We start from the raw sequence: 9,321 nt of genomic DNA, 5'->3' as shown, positions 1-9,321 counted from the left end.
TGAAAGGCAAATTTGTAAATTTTAGGACTTCTGGGAACAGCGATTTTTAGGTACTTAAAAACATAAATATTGAAGTTCATTACAAACCACATATCATTTTAAAACTCATCTATAATAATTTTAGAAATTTATATCAAAATGGACAATTATTTGCTGCATGATAATCAATTCAACAGAAAACGCAATATCGTACCGATGTCAATCCGATATACAAAATAGTTGCATTGATAGGTCATGTAGGCCCGACGCAGACCCGATGTATCTTTTTTGATGTAACACGAAATGTTACACCGGTTCGATCCCCGGCATTTCCATATTTTTGTTAAACGTTCTATTATGCAATAAGTCGCGTTCAATTTACGTTTACAATTGAGCTTCAATGTTTAATAGGAGACATATTATCATATAGCAATGTAGAAACGGAATTACTCTATCTTTAATTGCAATTTAATTGAATTCATTTTGTGACCATTGGATGTAGATGCATTTAATTGTGAAAATATGCATCGGTTTTCTTTCTTTTTGCTCAATATACTGATGTTATAGGGCGAGCTTTATTTGTCAAAATGGGGGCATCTTGGCGTATACAACTCCCCCTTTGTTGGGAGCTATATCACGTGCAATTGTAGTAAGGTATGGACAGATAAAGCTCTTCGGAGAGCTATAATTTTAAGAGCTATATGCGGCGTAACAGGGCGTCCACACTGCAGTATATTGAACAAAAAGGTATAAAAGCGACGTATGTGAGAAGGTAGCAGTGAACAGTGAGCTTAGCAAAAAGGCATTTCAATTTATATAGGGAATTCAATGATCTGCTGTAATGCTCAGCTGTTTTTGCGCAAGTCTAGCAGGGCATTTACTAAATATAGCGAAAAAATGCTCTACTGGAATGCTAACCTGGCTAGGCAATCTAACAGGAGTATTACTAAATATAGTGTAAAAATGCTCTGGTGGAATGCTAAGCTGGCTGGCAATCTAGCAGGGCATTCCTTAATATAGTGAAAAAAAGCATCTACTGGTTAGAATGCTCGCTGGCTAGGCAATCTAGCAGGGCATTCCTCAATATAGTGTAAAAATGCTCTGGTGGAATGCCTAAGCTGGCTGCTAAGCAATCTAGCATGGCATTACTAAATATAGTTATAAAATGCTCTGCAGGAATGTTCGGCTGGCAAGGCCACTATAAGCAGAGCATCCCTTAATATAGTGAAAAAAATGCTCAGCTGGCTAGGCACTCAGCAGGGTCATTCCTGCATTATTATGTGTAAAATGCTCTGGTGGAATTGCTAAGCTGGCTAAGCAATTCTAGTAGGGCATTACTAAATAATAGTCATAACATGCTCTGCAGGAATGCTCAGCTGGCCTAGGCAATTAAGCAGGGCATTACTAAATATAGTGTAAAATGATTTGCTGGATGCTCAGCTGGCTAGGCAATCTAGCAGGGCATTCCTTAATATAGTGTAAAAAATGCTCTGGTGGAATGCTGTCAGCTGGCTAGGCAATCTAGCAGGGCATTACTAATATAGCGAAAAAAATGCTCTAACTGGAATTGCTAACCTGGCTAGGCAATCTAACAGGGCATTACTAAATATAGTGTTTAAAATGATTTGCTGGAAATGCTCAGCTGGCTAGGCAATTTTAGCAGGGCATTCCTTAATATAGTGTAAAAAATGCTCTGCTGGAAATGCTCAGCTGGCTAGGCAATCCTAGCGCAGGGCATTCCTCAATATAGTGTAAAAAATGCTCTGGTGGAATGCTAAGCTGGCTAAAATCTAGCATGGCTTACTAAATATAGTTTTTATAAATGCTCTGCAGGAATGTTCAGTCTTGGCAAGGCACTATAGCAGAGCATTCCTTAATATAGTGAAAAAATGCTCAGCTGGCTAGGCAATCTAGCAGGGCATTACTTAATATAGTGTTAAAATGATTTGCTGGAATGCTAAGCTGGCTAGGCAATCTAGCAGGGCATTCCTTAATATAGTGAAAAAATGCTCTGTTGGAATGCTCAGCTGGCTAGGCAATCTAGCAGGGCCTAACTAAATATAGTGAAAAAAAATGTTGTGCTGGAATGCTTAGCTGGCTAGGCAATCTAGCAGGGCATTACTAAATAAAGTGAAAAAAAGCTCTGCTGGAATGCTAAGCTGGCTAGGCAATCTAGCAGGGCATTACTAAATATAGTGTAAAAAATGCTCTGGTTGAATGCTAAGCTGGCTAGGCAATCTAGCAGGGCATTCTAAATATAGTGTAAAATGCTCTGGTGGAATTCTAAGCTGGCTAAGCAATCTAGCATGGCATTACTAAATATAGTGTAAAAATGCTCTGGTGGAATGCTAAGCTGGCTAGGCTATCTAGCAGGGCATTCCTTAATATAGTGAAAAAATGCTCTGGTAGAATGCTTAGCTGGCTAGGCAATCTAGCAGGGCATTCCTCAATATAGTGTAAAAATGCTCTTGTGGAATGCTTAGCTGGCTAAGCAATCTAGCAGGGCATTACTAAATATAGTCATAAAATGCTCTGCAGGAATGCTCAGCTGGCTAGGCACTATAGCAGAGCATTCCTTAATATAGTGAACAAATGCTCTGTTGGAATGCTCAGCTGGCTAGGCAATCTAGCAGGGCATTACTAAATATAGTGTTAAAATGATTTGCTGGAATGCTAAGATGGCTAGGCAATCTAGCAGGGCATTCCTAAATATAGTGTAAAAATGCTCTGTTGGAATGCTCAGCTGGCTAGGCAATCTAGCAGGGCATTACTACATATAGCGAAAAAAATGCTCTGCTGGAATGCTAACCTGGCTAGGCAATCTAGCAGGGCATTACTAAATATAGTGTAAAAATGCTCTTGTGGAATGCTAAGCTGGCTAGGCAATCTAGCAGGGCATTCCTTAGTGCAGTGTAAAAAATGCTCTGGTGGAATGCTTCGCTGGCTAGGCAATCTAGCAGGGCATCACTAAATATAGCGAAAAAATGCTCTGCTGGAATGCTAACCTGGCTAGGCAATCTAGCAGGGCATTACTAAATAAAGTGTAAAAATGCTCTGCTGGAATGCTAAGCTGGCTAATCAATTTAGCAGGACACTACTAAATATAGTGTACAAATGCTATTCTGGAATGCTAAGCTGGCTTGGCAATCTAGCAGAGCATTCCTAGTTATAGTGAAAAATGCTCTAGTGGAATGCTAAGCTGGCTAAGCAATCTAGCAGGCCATTCTGAAAAATAGTGTGAAAATGCTGTGTTGGATAAGCATTCTTGCGATGCATTCTCAATTATAGTTTTAATAAGCTCTGCTGGAATGCTCAGCTGGCAGACTGATTCTGAGTTCCAGGATTTACTGTTGCCAAAGTTTTTTTTATATTTTTGACTTCTAGGCAGTTCTGAGGCACTCGCAGACTTTCAGGAATTTTGGGTGCCAATAGAAATAATGATATTGTTGACTTCTAAGGACCTTTAAAAGACTATTTCTTTGTCCTGCAACTTTTTGATGGACACTCGCAGACTTTCAGGAATTTTGGCGCCAATGCTGATATAGAAAATTTAGACTTCCAGGGACCCTCAAGAGTCCATTTTGTTGGTCTGCGACTGATTCTCGGACACTCGTAGACTTTCAGGAATGGTTGGTGCCAATGGAAATAATCATATTTTTTACTTCTAGTGACCTTTAAGAGTCCATTTCATTGGCCTGCAGCGTTATGTTGGACACTCGCAGACTTTCAGGAAAGTTTGGTGCCAATAGAGATGATGGCTTTAGATAGATTATTGTTATACTTTATAACTGACATTATTATATAGGGAGAGCTTTATTTGTCAAAATGGGGGCATCTTGCCGTTTACAACTCCCCTTTGTTGGGAGCTATATTCGAACGCGCAATTGTAGTAAGGTATGGACAGCTAAAGCTCTTCGGAGAGCTATAATTGTTGAAGGCTATATGCGACGTAATTCAGGGCGTCCGCACTGCAGTACATTATATTTAACAAAAAGGAATGAAACCGATGTATATTTTGAGTTCAGACAATTAAATGCATCTACATCCAGCACTCGCAAAATGATTCAAGTTGAATTTAATTAAAGATACCGTTTCTATATTATTATTGACATAATCTCTTCTTTCAAACAGTAAACTAAAATGTAAACGTAAATTGAACGCGAATTATTACATATTAAATAAACGTTTTGATAAAAAATATGGAGATGCCGGGGATCGAACCCGGGGCCTTTCACATGCAAAGCGAACACTCTACCACTGAGCCACATCCCCGATTGCGATGTTGTTCTGATGACTATAATGATAACGATGAATAAGGATTAATACACTAATGATGTACTGTTGATGATGACTTTCAGACGATGATGCTGCTGGTAAGTTTAAATTACTAAAGATGATGATGATGATGATACATTGATGATTATGATGATTAGTAGATTATGATGATGATAATGATTATAAATGATGATGTTTCTGATGATGTTTTTAGATAGATTATTGTTATACCTTATAATTGGCATTGTTATATACGGAGAGCTTTCTTTGTCAAAATATATTTGCCCACTTGCCATATACAATCATAGGAACTTGCAATTTTATCAGTACATCACAAAATTTACGTACATTAGTGATATAGCCCTTAGATCTCTATATATTTTTATTTAGAGATAAGGGCTATATCACTAACGACTAATATACGTATATTTTGTGATGTATTGATTAAATTTCAAGTTCCTGTGATACAACGCACTTTGTTGGGAGCTATATTCGAACGTGCAATTTTAGTAATGTGTGGCTTGATATTTAAAGCTCTTTGGGGAGCTATATTTGTTTGCAGCTATATGCGGCATAACAGGGCAGCCACACTACAGTACACTGAACACCGATTCATATTCGTAATTTATGATTAGTAAATTAACCACACAATTTAAAAAAATATCCATATACATCCAGTGCTCGCTGCTTTTCATCTCTACAGAAGAATTCAAAATGTATTTTATGTTGATCACACATTGTCAAGTTTTCATTTCAAACAAAGTATGTGTAGCATAAATTTCTTTCACGCTCACCGATCTAGATGATTTTATGATGGTGAGCACGTTACATGTACTTTAAAACAATCATTACAATAGAATTCATTACAAGCTGACAAAATTTGTCAGCTACAGTTTGCTTATTCTTACTTAAACATGGTTGAATGTTCCTTCACACGACCAGAAAGATGGAACCTCATAATTGTCTCCAATTTTTCTTCCACTTTCCGCCATTTTGTTTTTATTTTAAAATTACATCAGGTTAATTCACCAATCGGCACTTTATTTGCACTCCAAATTCATTCAACTCCGATTAAAAAATCAAAGGGCTGCAAGCTCTGTGGTATTTTCTGATCTTTGCAATCTAAATCGCACTGTATATCTGTATTATTTTCCTGTATAAGTTTATTTTTTTGTACTATAATTCTTCTTGCAGGGCACCAGAGTTTGATACATACGGAATTTTGCATGACTAGAGTTGCATCAAAAATCATTTATGTTCATTTGTATGACAGCCACACTTTATCCTAGCATAACGTGGCTACTTCCTTAACAAAGAAACCTTTTTAAAAAAAAAATAAAAAAGTTGCCTTGAATGGGATATGAACCCCAGACCTCTGACACTCAAAACAAGCGCGTTACCCCTGCACCACGGAGAAGTTATACGAAGGGCTTGAATAAAATCAAGTAATTATACTAAATTAAGAACTTCCAGTTTGTAATCCTTATTTATTTCGAGGTATTTTGTTCACGATAAACCTGTTGTTTAACATTGGTGTAAATTATTTAGCAAAAATCTTCTCGCCAAAATAGTCCGACATGTATAAATTCCACTACTCGACAGTCATATTTATGTGTGTAGTATTCGGTAATCGACATCGCTAAAATTAGCATTTTCATTGAAATCATATCCACCCGCGTAATTTGCGAATGTACATTAAAAAAAATTTTATTGACAATTCTATAACTCGAAGTTACTTTTAAACTTTGAATGCGTTGTAATTTGTTGGATACTTGTAACAAAATAAAACTATTTCTTTTAAATCGCTAGGTTTAAGCTGTTTTAAGAACTACTTGTTGTTAGTTTTGTCGTGAAACCGCTGTGTAAGAGATTAATATTAGCTTTGTAGTTCCTGATTTTCGATCAGAAAATACAACTATTAAACGTCACGATTATCCAATGAAAAATGACGTTACAAACGTGCCAGTATTATAAATGTATTTCGATCAGTCATAACAAAACACTCCGGATAGATGATGTGAAAGGTCAAACGTACGTCATTTGCAGTTGAAGTATACAACATTCAACTGGAAGTTACGTCTGTCTAATCAAATACATGAGATGGAAACAAATCATTGATCTCAAAATGTACTCTAAAAACAAACCAAAGAAGAAAAGACGTTTTATCACGAAAACCAGTTACATTAATTTATTTAGAATATATGTAAAGCAAAATGTTTTTAGAAAGTTAAAAAAGAACACTATGTTTTTGAACATCTGTAGTAATAAAATATTTCTAAATATTTCGAAAAAAAAATGTTTTGTGATAGTATATTTCTAAATATCTGTGACAAAATATGTTTTGTATATCTGCAGGTACAATTTGTTTTACATATCTTTAGATATAAAAAGGATTTTGACATATATGATGTTTACAATTATGAAAATGAAATACTGCTGGAATAAATATTCAAACATTGATTGATAAATTTCGATACATGAAGTCGATACATTTAGTAACTACCATATATACCCATCATCATTATTCTTAATTATGAACTTTACAGCATTTCCTCGACATAATAAATAAATAAAAAAACTAGTCTTTCTTCTATGTTAAACCTTTCCTGGGAACCATGATACAAAAACATGTAATTTAAAAAAAATGTTCATGCTTCATCGCTATAAATCAAACACTGCTTCAGCAATACACGAACAATTATTATTCTGTTGCATTGCAAAAAATAGGGAAAATGTGATCTCTAAAGAAAGAAATTGCTTTTTTACTAGCTTCTATAAAATACTTTGACTTGAAAGTGAAGACACATGAAGGGTATTTTCAACGGAAAATAATTATGATTAAATATTGGATTAAGTTATTATCGCTTCAAGAAAGTACTATCCTTTTGAAACTTATTCTATGTTATGAATTGATGCTGACAATGGACAACAAGCAGTTATTGTAGCTTAAAATTCACTGTACACAGACACAGAATATCTACATTTTCATTCAAATAAAAAATATGTTGATCTAATCATTTTATTTTTTCAGTTTGTTTTATTACCAATACATTATGCATGATTAAAAAGAAAAAAAAAGAAAAAAAATACATGTCACACGCTAGGTTTTGAACTCCGATTTCTTGGGTGACAGTCATCAACAACATCCACTAGGCCAGAGAGTCTATTACATTAAGTGTTGTTAAAATAAATTCTACCCTTAAAACTACTTTCTGTATCTTTTGCCCATCAAAATGAAGTAATCTTTTGTCAATCAATGTGAGGTTATCTTTTTTCCATCAATGTGAGGTAATCTTTTGTCCATCGATGCGAGGTTATCTTTTGTCCATCGATGTGAAGTAATCTTTTGTCCATCGATGTGAGGTTATCTTTTGTCTATCATTGTGAAGTAATCTTTTGTCCATCGATGTGAAGTAATCTTTTGTCCATCGATGTGAGGTTATCTTTTGTCTATCATTGTAAAGTAATCTTTTGTCCATCAATGTGAAGTAATCTTTTGTCCATCGATGTGGGGTTATCTTTTGTCTATCATTGTGAAGTAATCTTTTGTCCATCAATGAGAAGTAATATTTTGTCCATCGATGTGGGATTATCTTTTGTCTATCATGTGAAGACATCTTTTATCCATCAATGTGTGGTAATATTTTTTTCTATTCGGTTAAAAGGTGGTGACTACCGGTTAGATGTAAACAAAACAATGTTGTATTTTGGCTAAAGGCTTTCACGATTTTTATAGCGATGTAAATGTTAAATTCGTATAATTGAGTTGCTGTTGCATTCATGAAGGATATGGAATTTTATAAAAATATGTATGTTTGAATTTGAATGTTGCATAAAGAGGTTATCTTGAACTTTTAGAAATTGAATGTGTGCATGGAGAGACTTTTTGTGAGCAATTTGAGAGCGCAAAATAGCTTGAGGGTCTGCCGTCCCTGACAAAATTTGCGGTCACGCATGACTGAGCCGCTATCGGCTTTAATATGCTTTTGTTGAACAGTGTGATATTTATATATTTATGGAAGATTTATGTTGAAATGATTTATGTATCATGATGAGCTCAAATGAAAGCAAGAAAACGCTCTTCAACTGCTAATGAATAAGATACCAGTGACAATATTGACAATCAACCTGTTTACCCAGTTTTTAAACCAAAAGGTAAAAAGACTAAAACTAAAAAGTAAAGCAAAGTGATCCAAAACCTCAATCTAATAACACGCCCAAAAATAATTGCATTATGGACGACAGCTCGGTGTATAATACTACTGCATGTTTAAAGGAAACTTTATAACGAAAAAAAAATTAAAAAGCAGCTGACAGACATCAGTATTCAATTATCAACACTCCTATCAAAAGATGATACAACTTTTATAAAGAAAATTACCGAAGATAAAATGAATGAAATGAAAGTAAGTTTCCTTAGTGCAATGACTAAGAGAGTAGAGGTTCTCGAACATGACGTCCATACACAAGCTCAGACAATTGAAAAACTAGAACAAAAGATTTAATTATAAATGAACTCAAAGAAAAAGATCAGTCACTATACGAAAGAATTGAAAAAGATGAATTTTGCTGTGAAAAATTTGAAAACGAGTCCGAACAATACAGTCGCAGAAATATTGTTCGAATATTTGGCATTACGGACGATGACAACAGGCAGACCTCAGAAACAGTTTATCAAAAATTAATAGACACAATAAAAAGCAAATCAGATCTTGTTCTGCAGAAAGCAGATATTTACATCAGCCACATACTTGGAAAATACAAAGTCGGCAAGCATAGGCCAATTATAGTTAAATTTGTAAGACGCCAAACAAAAGTCGAACTTTTCACTGAAAGAACATAAGATTTATGTCAACGAAGATTTGACGAACATGAACGCGGACATGTTGGCATCCTGTCGTGTAAAAGACAAGTCAAATGTTGATAAAGCGTGGTCATTTGAAGGAAACATTTACGTGAAATATGCATCACAGGGATTTGCTACGCAATTGCAAGCAATTAAACTACCGCTATTGGTTAAATCTTCCGTGGCCGGAAAAGGATGAAACACATGCTCAGGATTTGAGT

At 35.2% G+C, this 9,321-nt stretch overlaps 1 non-coding gene across 1 annotated transcript; it reads right to left on the bottom strand.

The window, feature by feature from the left end:
* Positions 1–4,179: 4,179 nt before the first annotated feature.
* Positions 4,180–4,251, bottom strand: Trnaa-ugc (transfer RNA alanine (anticodon UGC)). Its single transcript has one exon. It is a non-coding gene; the product is annotated as a tRNA-Ala (tRNA).
* Positions 4,252–9,321: the final 5,070 nt, after the last annotated feature.

Source organism: Ruditapes philippinarum, unplaced genomic scaffold (genome assembly GCF_026571515.1).
Source record: "Ruditapes philippinarum isolate M1 unplaced genomic scaffold, ASM2657151v2 ctg6834_1_1_1_1, whole genome shotgun sequence".
Classification (NCBI taxonomy): domain Eukaryota; kingdom Metazoa; phylum Mollusca; class Bivalvia; order Venerida; family Veneridae; genus Ruditapes; species Ruditapes philippinarum.
The sequence above is the reverse complement of the archived record's forward strand: the minus strand, read 5'-3'. Positions and strand labels throughout refer to the sequence as shown.